The 18777-nt window shown below is 45.7% G+C and overlaps 1 pseudogene across 1 annotated transcript in view; it reads right to left on the bottom strand.

The window, feature by feature from the left end:
* LOC146866946 (lysine-specific demethylase 5B-like) overlaps nucleotides 1–18777 on the bottom strand; it is a 455463-nt pseudogene that overhangs the window by 63826 nt on the left and 372860 nt on the right. The window contains exon 10 of the transcript XR_014966744.1: nucleotides 11332–11443. The product of XR_014966744.1 is annotated as a lysine-specific demethylase 5B-like (transcript). The remainder of the gene's footprint in view (nucleotides 1–11331; nucleotides 11444–18777) is intronic.

Here is an 18777-nt window from a genome sequence, read left to right as displayed (position 1 = left end):
GACACCTTACACGACATGTTTTGATAAAGCCAAACCATAGTTACCATAACCGTTTAAGATTATAAGGCACTTTAAGAGTATATGGTAGGCTATATCATAGAACAGCTATAAGGACATGGTTCCGAAAGCTGCAGACAGGCTCAGCTCATGCTAGAGCACCATCTCACATGTTACCAAGCACTCTGCCTCCAGGATTGTTAAGGCCTGCCATAGGAGTGACTGATAGGTACACATGTGTCTATATATAAGGTAGGTATAGGAATACTACACCTAAGCAAGGGGTGATTACACGACCTTGCCCCAGCTGAGTGATCAGCCAGTTGTGTCTGATTGGAAGGCCAGACCAGGGGTGGCATAATACATGCTGCAGCCCCTGGGAGGCCTAGGGTACACCTATGCCCTGGGTACCTAGGGTACACTGTACAGGGTCCAATAAGGTGATCCTTACCAATTGTGTATGTACCTAGGGTACATGGAGTCCATTTTACAGAGAGAGCAGACAGCCTGAGACCCTGAATGGCAGGATCTCAGGCCAACTAAGTCGAAAAACCAGCTAGACACTAGGCAAAAAGTTGGGGGTAACCATAGTCAGATATCCACCTTCCTACACCTGCCGTCGATGTCACTGTGTTACTTGTTGTCGACGATCTAGGGGTTGCCATTGATGGCGACATGGACGACGACGACGATTTTACGGTGACGTCGTCGTCAACGACCATTTGTCGGCCATGAGCTTCCTAGAATCTGGGGAGGAGTCTCTATGATGTTTCTTTTCTTTCCTCACAGGAGTATAAGAGACTGAAGATGAAGGCTCTGAGGAGACTTTTGGATGTTTCTACTTTTTTGAGCACTTGCTCTCTGGGGAGGGTTTGAAGTGTTTCCTGCCCTCTCCAGAGTCTTCTGCACAAGATCTGGCTCTCGTGAGGACTGGATGATCCATCACTGTCCTCTTCAGATGATTTCTGGTGCTTAGTGGACTGCAGCCACAAAAGCAGCCTCCCCCCTCCATCTCTTAGAGTTTTAGAAGAGAAAGTGCGACAGATTTTGCACTGCCTTACCTCATGTGCTGGATGGAGGCAATAAATGCAGTCCTTGTGAGGATCATCAACATGAACCCTCTTCTTGCCACAGGTCTTGCAGGCACGGAAGAGGCTTTTTTATCAGACATAATTAAGAAATATTCCAGGAATAAAATCCTGAAGTTTGTAGAAGAAAACTGAGTAGAACTCCGGGAGATTCCCCTCACACACGACATGTGGTGAAAATCTGATGGAAACTGCCTCTGCTGGATAGGTTCTAGAGGGTGCTAGCAGCTGAGTGGCTGCCTTTAACATTTAGTCCAGGACATAGATAGGCTATATAAAACATGGCTCAGGGCCATTATAGCCTTAGGCATTATTTAAATACTGCTTGATTATGTTACAGTGGGACTACCATCTCGACGACGGGGAATGGTTCAGGCATGTGAATCTATGAAACATACCTCAATACTGGATAAAAGAAAAAGTTCCTTTACTTCCACGTTATATTGTTTTAAACTGACCTGTTTTGCAGTACTGAGACAGGTTTTTATTGTGGGTTGGGTTTTTAGTAAATAGAAAACTGTGTTTATTCACATTTAACACCCAATTGTCTGGCATTTAGGACTGTCATTTTGATGAGTAATATTCTATTCTGTCACTACAGGTGTTATCTGCTCTCAACAGGGGATAGGATTGGGGAAGGAAAAGTCAATTGTCGCTTTTGGTTCAGCCTGTTGACTTGACCTCTTGCTTAACTTTCCCCTGAAAAGTATGTGTTATTGGGTGCTGAATGTAGCCGCTGTACTTGTGCTTGAAAAGTACTTTCTGTAATTTATCTGTCACAGTTCAGCCCTACTTTAACTCTCCTGGCAACAGAAATCCCTTTACTAAAGGGACTTCTTATTTTAAGAAATGACATTACTCCTGCTGTCTCATTTGCTCAAGAGAAGAGAGTTCTGTGCTTTTCTATGCTACCCTTGACGTAACTACTTTACAGTCTGCAGCCACTGTGAAGAGAACGCATTGTATTGTTCACATTTATATATCTCCTTGCACACTTACATCTGTATGCAATCAATTATGCCTACAACTTACCAATGCAGTATATCTAATTTACATAAATTATCAAAAGTATCATAAGAGGACTAAACACCGAAAACAGAAAACTTTGTGAATTACACACAGGTGTGTATGCAACATACTTATCTACAATAATTCATCAACAGTAGTGAAGGTGCAGCGCGGTAGCTAGCAACTTCATGCTCCGTTGGGAATGGATTGCCCCACCATGTTTGAGCAGAGTGCAACAATTATAATTGCGTACTTTAATGGACAGCGCAACGTATCCTGCCTTTTGTATGTGCAGTGTATTGGCATCCAATGTATGGAATATTCAACCGAGCATGTGTTACTTCAGAATTTTCCACCCGGATCTGCCTTGCAGACCAGACCTGTAATAGTTTGACATGCCCCGTCATGAAGAGACCAAAGGATTTTGTGTCAATAAGAGTTGAAATGTTCACAGTCAAGAGCAAAAAACATATTCACACACACTTCATGTAGTTTGCTTCTCTTCGGATACTTGGTGCAAATTAGATCTACTGCAATTATTGCTTGCAATTAGAATGGATTAAATAATGATGCATTTATGTAAAGACACATATATTTGTATATCGCCATATATATTGCAGCTTAACCTTTACATTTTTCGTGCGAATGATTCCCTGGGAGCACTGCTCACATATTACTTTGTGAACACGCATTGCATTTTCGGACTTCTGGTTGCTTGGAAGACAGAACATATGTTCGCAGACTTGTCTTTCTGCTGCAGTTCAGACAGGTCTTAATGCGGTCATAGTGTAAAATGGCATCTAGGAGTCTCAAAAGTAATACTCACCCAAAAAACATTATTCGGCCTATCTGAAGGACACTAGTTTCCTTGATGCCATCCAAATCTCTGGCTGTTTTAACACTGTCTTGTGCGCTAACAGTTGACATCATAGATAGTCAGGGCGATTCAGCCCTTATCGATACCCAAGTGAAATTTTGAAAACAGAGCATGCTTCCCAACCCAACCACTAGATGGCGAAATAATGCACAGCATGTTTACCTACACTAAGTTCACGCTAAAAAATTATGTTTATCCAAAACTTAGTCATGATGATTATCTATCGTAAACCAATCCAAAAGAGGCTTTAGAGGAAGAAGCTATCCCTCCTCAAAGGTGCATGTTCACGATAAAAGAAATAAAGTTGGCACAAAGATAGGGCTATCTACTAATCAAACAAGCGCAAGATGAACTGTAATCATGTTTGGTGCGCTTGAGCTGGTCTAAAATAGTTGGCGGGAATGGCGCTAAAGGAATATGCTACTTACCAGTATGCATCTGTTCGTGGCATGTAGAGCTGCAGAGCCACACACTTAGGATAGTAGATCGCCATCTGGTGTTGGCCTCGGATGCTTGCAGGTTGTTGTTGTCTTCGGAAGAAGTCTTTGGTCACGAGATAGGTGACTCCTTCCTTGGACGACAGTGCGCATGGGCATCAACTCCATCGTTAGATTGTTTTTCGCCATGATGGGAAATGATGGAGTTTGTAGAAAAGAGAGAGATGTCCATGTGTGATGTCTAAGTAAGACAATGCTGGAACAGATACAAGTCCCGGGGAGGTGGGTGGGCGTGTGTGGCTCTGCAGCTCTACATGCCAAGAACAGATGCATACTGGTAAGTAGCATATTCCGCTCGAGGCATAGGAGCTGCAGATCACATACTTAGGATAGACTATATAGCAGTATCTCCCCTAGCGGAGGTCACCTGTATCGGTTGCAGCAGTTTGAAATAAAGTTTTAAGGACAGCCTGACCCAAAGAAGCTTGCTGCTTTGCTTGCACGTCAACACAATAGTGTTTAGTGAAGGTGTGTGTTGTAGACCATGTGGCTGCCTTACAGATATCTTCTAAGGGAATGTTTCCTAAGAATGCCATGGAAGCCCCTATTTTTTGCGTTGGAATGCGCTCTAGGGGGAACCGTTAGTGTGCGTTTAGCCTTGTGGTAGCATATTTGGATACATTTAACTATCCACCTAGCTATCCCAGATTTGGAAACGGGGTTGCTTTTATGTGGTGGAGAGAAAGCAACAGACAACTGTTTTGTTTTGCGGAATGATTTGGTCAATGTAGTAAAGAAGGGCTCTTTTAACGTCTAGGGTATGAAGAGCTCTTTCAGCTACAGAGTCTTGATTTGGGAAGAACACTGGTAACTCTACTGATTGGTTAAGATGGAACTGAGATATGACTTTTGGAAGGAATTTCGGATTTGTTCTAAGAACCACTTTGTTATGGTGTAATTGTAAGAATGGTTCTTGTATGGTTAAAGCCTGGACTTCACTGACCCTTCTGAGGGAGGTGATAGCGATAAGGAAAGCCACTTTCCATGTGAGGAACTATAGTTCGCATTTATGGAGAGGTTCAAATGGGGATCCCATGAGCCTAGTAAGAACAATGTTTAGATTCCACACTGGAGAGGGTGGTAATGTGGGAGGAATAATCCTTTTTAGTCCTTCCATGAAGGCTTTGATCGCAGGTACTCTAAAGAGTGACAAGTGTTGTCTATTTTGTAAGTAGGCTGCTAATGCTGTTAGGTGGAGACGTATGGATGAGTATGCCAAATTACATCTTTGCAAGTGCAGTAAGTAGCAAATAATGTCCTGGATGGATGCATCCAGTGGGTTTATATGATTGTTAGAGCAATAAATGGCAAATCTTTTCCATTTTGCAGCATAGCAGGCTCTAGTGGTAGGTCTTCTGGCCTCTTTTATAATATTCATGCAGTCTGGGGGCAGGTTGAGGTAACCGAACTCTAGGACTTCAGGAGCCAGATCACCAGATTCAGTTGACTTGGATCTGGGTGTCTGATTTCTTCATGGTTCTGGGTTAATAAGGACGGGGAGAGACGCAGTTTTTGGTGTGGAACTAGCGAGAGTTCCAGTAGTGTTGGGAACCAGGGCTGGTGTGCCCATGTAGGAGCTACTAGGATCAGTTTGAGAGACGGTTGCCTGAGCTTGCGTACCACTAATGGAATGAGTGGGAGAGGCGGACAAGCGTACGCAAATCTGCCTGACCAGTTCATCCATATCGCATTGCCCTTTGACTCCGGGTGGGGAAACCTGGTGGCGAAGGTTGGGCATTTTGCGTTTGTGTGTGGCGAACAGATCTATGTCTGGTTGGCCCCATTGTTGGAAAAAGGGCAGGAGGACTTGGGGATGTAGTTCCCATTTGTGGATCTGTTGAGTTTGTCGACTTAACAGATCGGCAATTTGATAGTGAACCCCTGGAAGGTGTTCTGCAAGTAGGTATATGTTCTGGGGAATGGCCCATCTCCAAATGTTCTGTGCGAGCTGGGACAGCTGGAGAGAATGTGTGCCTCCTTGTTTTTGTATGTAATACATGGCTGTCATGTTGTCTGTCCGTATAAGGACAGTTTTGTTCTGGAGATGTAGTTGGAATGATTTTAGTGCTAGGAACACTGCTAGCAGTTCCAGGTAATTGATATGGAGCACTTTCTGTTGAGTGGTCCATCTGCCCTGAGTGGTGTGGCCGAGGAGATGGCCTCCCCATCCTGTGAGCAATGCGTCCGTTGTCAGCACTATGTGTGGAAGAGGCTCTAGGAATGGCCGCCCTTTGGACAGGTTTGTTATGTTCCACCATTTCAGAGAGCGATGTGTGCGGCTGTCTACCAACACTAGATCTGTAAGTTGTCCGTGAGCCAGGTTCCACTGACGTGCTAGACATTCTTGCAAGGGACGCATTTGAAGTCTTGCATAAGGCACAATGAAGATGCATGACGCCATCATGCCTATGAGTTGCAGGAACACTCTTGCTGGAAGGGAGTGTTGGACTTGAAATTTCGTGATAAGAGCTTGTATATTGGTTATCCTCGCTGGGCTGGGATAAGCTAGGGCTGTGGAAGTGTTTATGGTGGCTCCTAGATACTGATGTATGTGGGAGGGTTGGAGATGAGATTTGGGATAGTTTATTGTGAATCCCAAGTTCTGTAAGATTTGGATGGTTTGGTGAGTGTGTAGAACACATTTGTTGAATGACTTGGCTTTTATTAGCCAGTCGTCTAGATACGGGAAGACATGAATTTGTTGTCTTCTGAGATGTGCTGCTACTACTGCCAGACATTTTGTGAATACTCTGGGTGCGGTTGTTACCCCGAATGGAATGACTGTAAAGTGGTAGTGTTGTCCATCCACCACAAACCTTAGATACTTCCTGTGGGCAGGATGTATGGGAATGTGGAAGTAGGCGTCCTTGAGATCTAGTGTGGCAAGGAAATCGCCTTGTTGCAGTAGTGGGAGCACTCGTTGAAGAGTGATCATATGGAAATGATCTGAGTTTATATACTGATTTAGGGGTCTGAGGTCGAGTATTGGTCTTAGAGTCCCATCCTTCTTGGGGATTAGGAAGTAGAGTGAGTATACCCCTGTACCCTGATGTTCTAAGGGAACTGGTTCTATTGCGTGTTTTTGAAGCAATGAGAGAACCTCTTGTTTGAGGAGCGTAAGATGGTCTGATGACATGGAACGCTGCTTGGGCGGTATGTGTGGGGGGGTAGTTGTGAGTCCCAGGCAGTAACCATACTGGATAATTTGTCTTACCCACTTGTCTGTTGTGATGGAGTTCCAGACAGGTAGGAACTGTTTTAGTCTTCCCCCGACCAGAGTGGAATGGTCTGGGGGGAGTTGAGGAAAGTCACTGTCTTGTGGCAGGGAAGGTACGAGTGTTGTTATTACCGCGACCTCGCCCCTTGTTGTTGTTTCCTCTGCATCCGCCTCTAAAATATCCTCTACTGGGGGATGTTTGTGTAGCGGGTTTGTATGTAGAGGAGGTGTCCGCTCCCATACTTTTGGAGGCTCCTCTATAGAAGGAGCGCCGAAAGGAGCCACGTGGTTGGGGAGACTGTAATGCTCCCATGGACTTAGCCGTCTGTGTCCTTCTTAATTTTTTCAAGGGCAGTGTTTGCTGGCCCAAAGAGCTGTTCCTGATTGAATGGCTGTTTGTTGGTCTTCTGTTTAGTTTCCGGGAGGGGAGGGGAGGGGATGGTGAAAAATGAAAAAAAAAAAAGAAAAAAGAAAAGAAAAAAAAGAATGGCTGACTAAGTATTGTAGTTTGTACCTCTGGCTTAAAGCCTGAAATGCACAGCCACGCATGTCGAAGGAGCACACTTGTGTTAATTGGTCTAGAGGCGGTGTCTCTGGCGTCAAGCGCACATTTAATTGCTGCATTTGAAATAAGGTTTCCCTCCTGGATAAGGTCATTTGCCTGGGTCTTATATTGGTCTGGCAGATGTTGTAAGAGAGTCTCTAATTGATCGTAGTGGGCCCTGTCATAGCGTGCTAGTAGGGCTTGGATGTTGGCAACATGCCAATGATTAGCGGCTTGTGCTGCTACTCTTTTGCCAGAGGCTTCTAACAGTTTGGATTCTTTGTCTGGGGGTGGTGTATCTCTTGTGGTTTGGGAGTTGGCGCGTTTCCTAGCATTGGAAACGACCAAAGGGAGTTGCCCTTTGATGTAATTAGGGTCTTCAGGGGCAGGCCTATATTTCTTTTCTATCCTTGGGTTGATAACCCTGGCATAAACGGCGTCTTTAAACACTTCGGGCTGTGTTTTATGACTCCTTTAATCATGGGTAGAATTTGTACAGACTTTTGAGATTGTTCGAAAGTGTCTAATAGGAAGGCTTCCTCTGGTGCGTCTGAGTGCATTGTGACGCCGTGGTAAAGTGCCGCTCTATTTAATAATTGGCCAAACCCCAGGTGATCGTCAGGAGGCGATGGTTTTGAGGGATATGGCTGAGGGTCAGGCATGTCTGGTAGAGGGAATGCCTAATCATCCAGTGGTGAGGTGTCTGGATCCGTGAACGGATCATTAGGGTCACTCCCACCCCCTAGGTCATCATCATCATCCTGTGGAGGTGGTGTATGTGATGGAGAGGGTATAGGTAAGGGCGGTGTAGGCAGAGGGGGTGGGATAGGAGGCAGTATAGGAGAGGAAGGAGGCATAGGGGATGTTGTAGAGTCCTTCCTGTTTACAGGAACCGGGGCAGGTGGCGTGTCCAGTTTCCGTTTTTTACAGGGCACCGCGGTGACATGTCCAGTCTTGGGGTTGATGTAAATCTCTTTCTGCCTTGGGTCGATGGGATCTGGATGAAAAAGTTCTTGTTCTTCAGAAACAGTCTGCGGTACCGATTTTTTTGGTTCCGATTGAGGTTTTGGTTGATCGGTGGATTGTTTGGCTTTAGGAGGCGCATGAGAGTCCTTAGCCATTGGTTTCGGTACAGACGAGGGTTTTGGTGCCGATGTCGGTCTCGGAGCCGAAGGTGTATCTGTGGGCTTGTGAACCTTCGGTGCCGGTTTATCTATTGGCCTTGGTGTTTTCGGGGCCGAAGGCGTTGGGAGCCGATTTCGGTGCCGAGTGGTCTTTTGTCTTCGGTGCCGGTTGGACAATGACATGCGGTGTGCTCGTTCCCGAGCTATCGAGGGCTTATGTTTCTTCGGAGCCGAGCCCGGAGGCGGGGCTTCTGAAGGGTGTTTTTCGGTCTCGACTGGGGCCAGCAGGCAAAGTCTTGGCCAATGCCTTTGGTTTTGGTGGGGTTGGGGCAGGGGCAGTAGTACTCACACGTTGCCCAGGAGTGATGGGGTCGTCTGAGTCGTCTGCTTCAGAAATTATTTGCAAATCTTTGGAATCTTCTTCCGGGACATCGGGGCCTTCATCAAAGATGTCCTCTGGTTCGGGAGCTGTTCTCTGTGTCATGATGTGTCGTCGAGCCCTTCGATCTCGGATGGTCTTCTTGGATCGAAAGGATGCGCAGGCTGGACCGCTGGACTCGTTGTGTTCAGGTGATAGGCAGAGGTTGCAGACTTTGTGGTGGTCACTGTGCGGAAATTTTGCTCCACACTGGGGGCATTTTTTGAAAGGTGTCCTTTCCATGAGCCGTAGGCCTCACGGTGTGGATAGGCCCAGCGGCCCGCGTCGACGTCCCGAATCGAGCCGATGAAATCGATGTCGAGAATGAAGGTGCTTCGATGTTTTTGTGGAAGTTTTTCGCTTCGAAAAGCTTGGAATTGAGATTTCCAACCGGAGCGGAAGAGTTGCATCCGAACCCAATGGCGGAAAAAACAATCTAACGATGGAGTTGATGCCCAGGCGCACTATAGTCCAAGGGTGGAGTCACCTATCTCGTGACCAAAGACTTCTTCCGAAGACAACAACAACCTGCAAGCATCCGAGCCCAACACCAGATGGCGATCTACTATCCTAAGTGTGTGATCTGCAGCTCATATGCCTTGAACAGAAAAGTTCCACCATAACCTGATGTCACCATAAATACAAGACGTAAAGGAAAGATGTGCAAGTGGATCACATATAAAGTATTTGGCTCACCTCGGGTATATCAGTCAAACAGTGCTGTTGACAATGTGGCCATTTTATTTTGAACCAAGTCTAAAACTGAGTTGTAAAAGTCGGAAAGACAGAGGAGTCTAAAGAGTTACGGAGGCAGTTAACAGAATTAAAAGTTTACACTGCAAAGTTTAATGATTGGTTAATCTTGAGGAAGATCAAAAACAGAGATGTTTGTTCTGCCCATATTCCATGGTACAAAATGTAAACATTTTGGAGGTGAAGAGGAAATCACAGGGGGTTGGATTTGGATTGCTAACCGCTTATGACTGGAATGTGGAGAGGCTTTAAAAGAGGCGAATGCTAGGCTGGATGTGAAGACATTGGCATGTCAACAAAATATTCAAAAATGACAGATGGGGTGGCATGCCTGTTATTTGGTTGGTACAGTTGTGATGAAGGGGGTGCTTACTATTTGGAATTGAAACTTCTGCTAGATCCCAGCGGTGAATCAGGAAAGGAGACCACTGACACAGAGGACCAGACAATTCATAGAAAGGTAATTCAACTGTATTGTTTTTGCCTGGTGCCTCTGGCTCCATGGACTGTAGTACTAAAATGAAGTCTCATAGCTCTTATCAAGCGTACCTAACCCTAACTGTACCACCATAACAAAGCAAAGGGCGCTCAAACGTATTAAAACGTTTGGGCTCCTTACTCGCACCAGCTACTTTTCCATGCGCATCACATTGTTATCTGCTATATTTACTAACCCATGTGTAAAAGCCATCTATTCTAGGTCTTGTGTTAGCAAAGTCCTTTTGATTTTAATCAAATTATATGTATGGTGTACTTACAAGGGCATTCCACCAGCTCTCTTCATCCATTGGTCTGTTGTGGTAGACACATTTTAGTTCCGCCCACTACAGCATGGATCAGTCTACTTCAGCCACTGGCGCTAACTACAATATGAGTGACCATATCTTGCTCTTTCACAGGGAACATGTTCACCCTCAAAAAAGTGCCCTTTAGTTCCAGGGACTACAGTGAGAACGTGTCCTTTCTAAGACCAAAACATATTTTTACCATTTTTTATTTGGATATTGGAGTGTACCACGCAGCTTCGCAAACACTAAAGTTAGACAAATGACAAAAGCACAACACCAAAATGCTGGCAGCCAATAAAAGACCTATTGGCTTTGCGAATGCTTGTTTAAATATATAGTGCTTTCTATCCCCTCCCCCACAAAGAGTTGTAGGTGCGGTACCTGCGCTGATTTCTGGTGACCAAGACCTATTTTTTATCCTCCGTCTTTGATCAATAGCAAGAGACAACGGGCGAAGGTACGAGTTAGAGAAAGATATAAAACAGTGATAAGGGAGAAAGCAGGGATGGGGAACGAACCTGCAAGAGAGATAGTAGGGATGTGGTTGAAACAGGCATTAAGTCGAATCAAGATGAAGCAGACTTAGTGTTCAGCGACCCGTGCTTCTGCAACGCCGACAGGCTCTCAAGAAAAGCTTTGGCCCCCGCACCTTTCCCCCCTTACACATGAAGCACCAAGTCTTGACTGCTCATCCGCTCTATCTAGAGGAAATTAAAACGTTAAAGGGAGAATCTTCAATAACAATTTGGAGTACAATAAGGTGGCCCTTGTTTGTCAGTGGTAAACTTATGCACTCAAAGAATAATGAGAGTAGAAGAGGCTTTTGATTTGAACAGGGGATAAATTAGGAAGCTATCCTGGTGCCCATGCAGAGTTTCTCAGCAAGATACCATACACGTGTATGCTGAACAGACCAGAAAACCAGTCACACAAAAGCATAAACCACTGCCATAAGGCAACCAATCTCACCAATTATATACATAAGGAATACATTTCATAGAATTGAAGTTAAATACAAACCATGGAGAGGAATGCAGTTACGTCCTGGTGAAAAAGGAGATTGAATGTATGCAGTTCTGTTATCCCACTCATGAAGCAAAGAGAAAGACATTGCACCCACCGTCTGAGATACCTAATTTAAAAAAAACATGGCAAATCATGGGTTATTACAAAGTGACGCTCATGCACAGATGCTTAAAAACATTCATTTAAGCACACAATGTTCACATGTCAAATTGATGCATCATTCACAATCCTGGGTTGGCAAGAAATGTATGATCTTAGGTAAGCAACAGGTCAGAATGGAAAAACTGCTTACCTGTATCTGTTGATCATTATGTTAGTGTCACCTACTTTGGAAGTACTGGAAGATCATAGAACGCATTTCCATACCCATCTTTAAAAATAAATTGGAAATGCAAGTACTGTGTTCTTACAATTCCACGCTCTAATGTTAGGGACCCCTAAGTTAATTTAGAAAAAAGACGCAGAGAATGGGTAAACTAGTTAGAATCATAAAAGGATTTCTTAATATATAGGGAAAATTGCTACTGCCAGGTAACGATTTTTTTGAGTTTTTAGTTTTAACATAGTAAAAATATAAACATAACATCCACCCAACTTTAGGGTGCGATAATATGCCTGTGTGCACCACCAGCTCTTCCAGGTTTTTATTTTTAATAGTAGTCACATGTATGCTCTTGGACGTTCTGAAATCACCTAAATGATCCTGTTCTCCATTTAGACCTAGGCAGACTGATCCCCCTACATTTGGTTTCCTCAGCTGTTGAAGTATACTTGTGCATCTAGACTGTATCTGGGAGTATTTAGCAAAGATCCAGAAGTATTGTCTGGAGTGTCCATAAAGTCTTATCCTTGCTGTTAAATCCTTCAAAGGGCCCAAATGTGCTTTAGCCGTGATTGAATCGCAATTCTTTATTTCACTAGTAGCAAGGAGTGCACAGTTTCCTGTGGGGAGTGGGTCTTTCACATAGCCCTAGCAGAGTCACCAAAGGAGAAAATTGAATGCTACAGTTAGTTATGTTGGAAAGTTCCTGTAGTGTTTCCGACCAGATTTTTTTCTTGTTCTTTTCAACCACTGGCCGTGCCATGCTAAACTAAAAAACTCAGCACCCATTATTCCACATCGATGCATTTTGCATCTGCTCTGCTCGCAGCCCTAATTTATGTTGGGACTCTGGAGTATAGTGTACACTGTACAGAAATGTAAAGGAAAATGCTACTTACCAGTATGCATCTGTTCTTGGCATGTAGCGCTGCAGATCCGTACACTGTGCACAGATCACCATCTGGTGTTGGGCTCGGATGCTTGCACCTTGTTGTCTTGGGAGAAGTCTTTTGTAGTCATGTGATAGGTGACTCCTCCCTTGGACGATAGTGCTCATGGGCATCGACTCCATCCTCAGATTGTTTTTCGCCATGATGAGAAATGATGGAGTCAGTAAAAAAATAGAAGAGATGTCCATGTGAATGTATCTAATTAAGATAATACTGGAACAGATACAGGTTACGGGGAGGTGGGTGGGAGTGTACGGATCTGAAGCTCTACATGCCAAGAACAGATGCGTACTGGTAAGTAGCATTTTCCGTTCGAGACATACGAGCTGCAAATCGTACACTGTGCATAGATGTACAGCAGTGTCTCCCTTACCGGTGGTCACCTGTATCCGTTGCAGTAGTTTGAAAAAGTGTTTTAAGAACGGCTTGGCCTACAGAAGCCTGTTGCTTAGCCTGCACGTCAACACAATAGTGTTTGGTGAAGGTGTGTGGTGTAGACCATGTTGCTGCTTTACATATATCATCTAAGGGAATGTTCCCTAAGAATGCCATGGAAGCCCCTAGTTTGCGTGTTGAATACGCTCTAGGGCAAATTCTTAAAGTGCGTTTAGCCTTTTGGTAGCATATTTGAATGCATTTTACTATCCACCTCGTGATCCCAGCTTTGGAGATGGGGTTACCTTTATGAGGTGGGGAGAAGGCTACAAACAGTTGTTTTGTTTTTCGAATGGGTTTAGTCCTGTCAATGTAATAAATTAGTGCTCTTTTGCAGTCTAGTGTGTGAAGAGCTCTCTCTGCTACGGAGTCTGGGTTTTGAAAAAACACCGGTACCACAACTGATTGTTTTATTTTAGAACCAACACTTGGAATTAAAATATACTTTCACGACAGGAGATGTTTCATATAAATACTTTTGTATATGCAATAGACTTTAGTAAACAGTTACAAGTAGTTGCAGTAGGCAACTCTATTTCTAAACACAACAATACATTGAGCTCAATGATAAATTCAAATTATTTGCAACAGATTACTTTTTAGATTACTTTTGTAATTCCAGGACTGGATCCTAGATTCAGTCCTGGGTCAGTTCTCAGAATCAAGTGATGAAAGTCGACTTAAGTATTGTAATGATTTTTAAACAATATTTAGCTATTTTAAAAGTTGACACAGAAAATATTTCAGAGAAAACAATCAATGATTCCCTATGGAAGAAAATTCAGGTTATAGGTACAGTATGTTCTCGTTACTTTTGTAATCCAGTACTGGGTGCCTAGACTCAGTACTGGGACCTTTATCCAAAACAGGTAAGTAATTACGTTTTCAGATATTATACGATTTTTGAAGAATATTTAAAGATTGCAGAAATCGACACTTAGAAGAAATTTCACAGAAAAACAGTCAATGGTTTCCTATGGAAGAAAATTGAGTTAAGGGTAAGTACAGTTGTGGGTATTTTTCAGAGTCCGTGCTGGGCACCAAGATCCAGCACTGGGAGCTCACCTAAGAGCAGGTGAGTAAATTCGTTTTTGTCACACGGCTGATTTTTGGTGAATATTTGAAGATTTGAAAATTCCACACTTATAAGAAATTTCAGGAAAAAGCCAGTCAATGTTACCCTATGAGGAAAATAGAGTTTGCGGTTTAAGGGTAAGTACTCGACTGGCAGAGTTGAGGTTCTGGGCACAGAATCAGGGGTATCCCAGGGTCAGGTAGGTACAGTTGGTTCACCCTCAGCGGCTCTAGGGTGGCCGGGTGCAGAGAGAGTTAGGCCCAATGTTATCCTATGAGGGATGGGGGGGCCTTGTTTGGTGGCTGCTGTCTGGCAAGCCACGCGGCTGTGGGAGCTGGGCTCCGGGTCACTTACTCAGAGAAAGTGGGGAAGTAAGTAGGTGTCGAGTTTTCACTGCCAGGGCCACTCGGGCAGCTGGGTGCAGAGGGCTTTTGAGCCTTCGGGCGCTCAATGGATTTCAATCGGAAATCTCCGGTTTGGAAAAAGACTGCAAGCTCGGGGACGAGGACTCTTCAAGTGCCACCACCACTTCGAGAGGTAAGTTCGGTAGTTGGAGGATAGGTAGGTACCCCGGGATTGGACACAGGGCCGTGGGGCGCCGGGTGCAGGGGTGCCTTTTGGTGTGGGAAAATCTTACCCTCTGTTGATCGCGGTTGGGGTGGCACACTGTTCGGAGGCTGCAGGCTACTTCAGGATTATCGAGGGGGTTCCTTGGGTGCCGGACTCGGGGTCACAGTCACCGTGGGGTCGTCCTCGTGGGTTTAGTTCACTCCGGCACAGGCCAGGCTTGGCTGGTGCAGAGTGGGCTGGGATCGCGGTTCCGGGCTGCTGCCAGTGGTAAAAGGTAGTTTTTGAGTAGAGCCTCTACTCATGGGAGTCCCAGGGGATCAGAGTTCAAAGGTAGCCAGGTCCTCCGGGGTTTCTGAGGTTGCTGGCCACGAGATGCCGGGTTTGGAGCAGGAGCAGGTTCGAGGTCGACAGGCCGGTAGGGCTGGGTCCAAAGCAGTTGGTGTCTCCCTCTCCTTCGCAGCTGCAGGGCAGATCTTCTTTTCTTCTTGCTCTTCTTGTAATTGTGGAATCTGGAATCTGGAGAAGGAAGGTTCAGGGTGCCCCTAAATTCTAGATTTAGGGGCGTTACAGGTAGGTGAAGGGCAGGGACCAATGGGTCCCCGTCCTGGGGTGGGTACACCCCCTATTCTGCCTCTCTCCTGTGGGAGGGGGGCAGTAGCCTAGTCCTGATAGGGTAGGGCTCCCCATCTTCAAGATGGCGGGAGCCCGGAGATGTGATTCACCTCGCCTCCCCCACCTGAGGAGTGGGGTTGGCAGGCTGGCACATCCCCTGTCCTTATTTGGGGTTTTCGGCCAAAGCTTCCCGCCAGAGTGGGGGGTTGCAGGAGCCTGGGGAAGCTCACAGAGGCGGCATGCCTTTGAAGCTTCCCCCTGCCCATCCTGGGGGAGGAGATTTAGCACCTCGCCCAGGATGTGCATTGTTGCAGGACCAGGAGAGCAGGGGCTCTCCCACCCAGGGGTCCAGCAACATGTCTGCTGGGTGGCAGCCTAGGCAGCCTCAGAGCAGACGTGGATTCGTAGGTTAGGTTTCAGGGGGCACCTCTAAGATGCCTTCTGGGGTGCTGGGTACATTAAATCCCACACTGGCATCAGTGTGGGTTTAATGTGCTGAGAAGTTTGATACTAAACTTCCCAGTCTTTAGTGTTGCCACTATGGTGCTGTGGAGCTCGGGTTTGAAGAGCTCTCAGCACCATGTACTCTTAAATGGCAGCACTGCACTTACAGGGCTCAGGAATTGACCTGGGCACTGTAGGGGCACATGACTCCTGCTCCTGTGCCCACACCATTGGCATAAGGCACCCAGCTAGAGGGGTGACAGATGTATGCCATGGCAGTGTAGGTGATGGGCATGGCACACAGGGATGTGTGCCATGTCAACTTTGTTTTGGTCTTGCACCCAAACACTCAGCCTGCAAAGGCAGTGTGTGTGTGTAAGGGTACAGGGCCTCTAAGGGTGGCACAAGGTGTGCTGCAGCTCTTAGAGGCCTCAAAGCCCTGGGTACTTCAGGTACCATTTACTAGGGGCTGACATGTGGCCAGGGTTTGCCAATTTGGGTTTGGTTTGTTTTAGGGAAGGAACATAGGCCCTGGGCACCTGATTGGCAGGAGTCCAGGGCACACTCAGTCAAAGTACATTCAGCAATTCAGCTAAAAGTGGGGGCATACCATGCAAGAAAGATGTCACTTTCTCACACTTACAAATATCTTCTAAGGGAATGTTTCCTAAGAAGGCCATGGAAGCCCCTATATTGCGTGTGGAATGCGCTCTAGGGGGAACCGTTAGTGTGCGTTTAGCCTTGTGATAGCATATTTGGATACATTTAACTATACATCTAGCTATCCCAGATTTGGAAATGGGGCTGCTTTTATGTGGTGGAGAGAAAGCAACAAACAATTTTTTTGTTTTGCGGAATGATTTGGTTCTGTCAATGTAGTAAAGAAGGGCTCTTTATACGTCTAGGGTATGAAGAGCTCTTTCAGCTACCGAGTCTGGATTTGGGAAGAACACTGGTAACTCTATTGATTGGTTAAGATGGAACGGAGATATGACTTTTGGAAGGAATTTCGGATTTGTTGTAAGTACCACTTTGTTATGGTGTAATTGTAAGAATGGTTCTTGTATGGTTAAAGCCTGGATTTCACTTACCCTTCTGAGGGATGTGATAGCGATAAGGAAAGCCACTTTCCATGTGAGGAACTGTAGTTCGCATTTATGGAGAGGTTCAAATGGGGGTTCCATGAGCCTAGTAAGAACAATGTTTAGATTCCACACTGGAGAGGGTAGTAATGTGGGAGGAATAATCCTTTTTAGTCCTTCCATGAAGGCTTTGATCGCAGGTACTCTAAAGAGTGACAAGTGTTGTCTATTTTGTAAGTAGGCTGCTAATACTGCTAGGTGGAGACGTATGGATGAGTATGCCAAATTATATCTTTGCAAGTGCAGTAAGCAGCAAATGATGTCCTGGATGGATGCATCCAGTGGGTTTATGATAGTTAGAGCAACAAATGGCAAATCTTTTCCATTTTGCAGCATAGCAGGCTCTAGTGGTAGGTCTTCTGACCTCTTTCATAATATTCATGCAGTCTGGGGGCAGGTTGAGGTAACCGAACTCTAGGACTTCAGGAGCCAGATCGCCAGATTCAGTTGACTTGGATCTGGGTGTCTGATTTCTCCATGGTTCTGGGTTAATAAGGACGGGGAGAGACGCAGTTTTTGGTGTGGAACTAGCGAGAGTTCCAGTAGTGTTAGGAACCAGGGCTGGCGTGCCCATGTGGGAGCTACTAGGATCAGTTTGAGAGACTGTTGCATGAGCTTGCGTACCACTAATTGAATGAGTGGGAGAGGCGGAAAAGCTTACGCAAATCTGCCTGACCAGTTCATCAATATTGCATTGCCCTTTGACTCCAGGTGGGGAAACCTGGCGTCGAAGGTTGGGCATTTTGCGTTTTCGTGTGTGGCGAACAGATCTATGTCTGGTTGGCCCCATTCTTGGAAAAAGGGCAGGAGGACTTGGGGATGTAGTTACCATTTGTGGATCTGTTGAGTTTGTCGACTTAACAGATTGGCAATTTGATTGTGAACCCCTGGAAGGTGTTCTGCAAGTAGGTATATGTTCTGGGGAATGGCCCATCTCCAAATGTTCTGTGCGAGCTTGGACAGCTGGAGAAAATGTGTGCCTCCTTGTTTTTGTATGTATTACATGGCTGTCATGTTGTCTGTCCGTATGAGGACAGTTTTGTTCTGGAGATGTAGTTGGAATGATTTTAGTGCTAGGAACACTGCTAGCAGTTCCAGGTAATTGATATGGAGCACTTTCTGTTGAGTGGTCCATTTGCCCTGAGTGGTGTTGCCGAGGAGATGGGCTCCCCATCCTGTGAGCGATACGTCCATTGTCAGCACTATGTGTGGAAGAGGCTCTAGGAACGGCCGCCCTTTGGACAGGTTTGTTATGTTCCACCATTTCAGAGAGCGATGTGTGCGGCTGTCTACCAACACCAGATCTGTAGGTTGTCTGTGAGCCTGGTTCCACTGACGTGCTAGAGATGCACGAAGCACTTTAGGGCAGAGAGAGGGGTGAGGCAGGGGTGTATCCTTGCCCCACTCCTCTTTACAATTTATATTAACGGCCTGGAAGGGTCTCTGGGGGTCTAGAGAGCTGATGCGCCGCACGTGGGGGAACGGGTTGTACCAGTTCTTCTATACGCGGACGACGCTGTTTTGTTGGCCCGCACGGCGGTGGGGCTTCAGAGATTGTTGATGCCTTTGGTGCATTCATGGCTGCCCTGGATCTTAAAGTGAATATTAAAAAATCTCACTTTATGGTTGTGGGGAAACAACGTAAAAAGCCAAAGTCTAGATCCCTATTTTGCAACGGGGAAGAGATTTCCAGGGTTAAGGTCTTCTGCTACTTGGGAGTTCTCTTTGATGAGAATGGCTCCTGGGGCCCACAAATTAAACTTAAACGCAACTCAGTAGCCAGGTCTTCCTCAGCTGTGATCAGTTTTGCTAAGAAGTTGGGGGCAAGGCCAATGGAGGCCTTGTTGAAGGTGTATACTGCAAAAAGCCTGGCTATTGCCACTTATGGCG

This window comes from Triturus cristatus, chromosome 1_2 (genome assembly GCF_964204655.1).
Source record: "Triturus cristatus chromosome 1_2, aTriCri1.1, whole genome shotgun sequence".
In the NCBI taxonomy this organism is placed as follows: Eukaryota; Metazoa; Chordata; class Amphibia; order Caudata; family Salamandridae; genus Triturus; species Triturus cristatus.
The sequence above is the reverse complement of the archived record's forward strand: the minus strand, read 5'-3'. Positions and strand labels throughout refer to the sequence as shown.